A 973-nucleotide genomic window follows, 5' to 3' on the forward strand; every position below is an offset into this window, starting at 1 on the left:
TGAGAGCCTCTGGGAGGGGAGGCGAGGGTTGCCTGTGCCCCAGCCGGTGCTGGCCACCCCTTGGAGATGATCCGGGACTAGAGACCTGTAGCTCTGGCGCTCCTCTCCCAGAGTGTACACAGCGATCACCTGGGTACGCTCACAAGTGCTTTGCCTCCTCTCCAGGAGCTGGATGGGCCATTTTTCACATCCGATAATCTAGAAATGGATGAGACACAGGATTATGAGTTGCCCCACAGTCAGAGTCCTCCAGGGCAGCAATCCAGCTCCTGTCTACAAGACAAGTATCAACTTCAGCTGCTTACCTTAGATGTGCAGGGAGAGACTGTCAGGAGCACAAAGGACTGAGCACCGCAGTCCCATGGAAAGCCAAGCAGCAGCTTAGCAGGGTCCAGCTGAACTGAACCCACAAGAGTCACAAAACCACACACACACACATTAAAACCCCGTTTCCAGACCGATGTGCTATCGGCGACAGCGACATGGCTGTGGGTCACCTGCAGCCGTTGGCTTTGCCTCTGTCTTCAGGAGCTGGGGGGTGTGTGTGTGTGTAACAACCCATCAAAGGGAGCTGGAGCTCAATTAAGACTGAAAAGTGAGCACTTTATTATTATTTTTTACCCTCCCTTCTGCTGCAGGTGACAGAATACAATCTACCCCTGACACGCTTGGTTGCTTAGGAGCAGCCAGCCACATTTTTAATTATACACTAAAATATGCTAAAGAATATAAAACGGCTGTGACTAATACGTGTGCATCAAGAAAGATGTGTGACAGCAGCAAAATTGCTTCGGTGTCTGATGAAGAGTGCCTCTGCCAGGCTTGTCACTGCAGGATCACGGGAAGGAGGTGGAAAGTATCATTAATAAAACAGCGACTTTTTAAAATACGCCCCATTGTTTGCAGTGCATTTTTTTTTCATGTCTAGCATGAAATTAACTCTTTTCCAGTTATTCAGCTTTGATTTAATTCC

This window comes from Buceros rhinoceros, unplaced genomic scaffold (assembly GCF_000710305.1).
Source record: "Buceros rhinoceros silvestris isolate BGI_N320 unplaced genomic scaffold, ASM71030v1 scaffold3838, whole genome shotgun sequence".
Lineage (NCBI taxonomy): Eukaryota > Metazoa > Chordata > Aves > Bucerotiformes > Bucerotidae > Buceros > Buceros rhinoceros.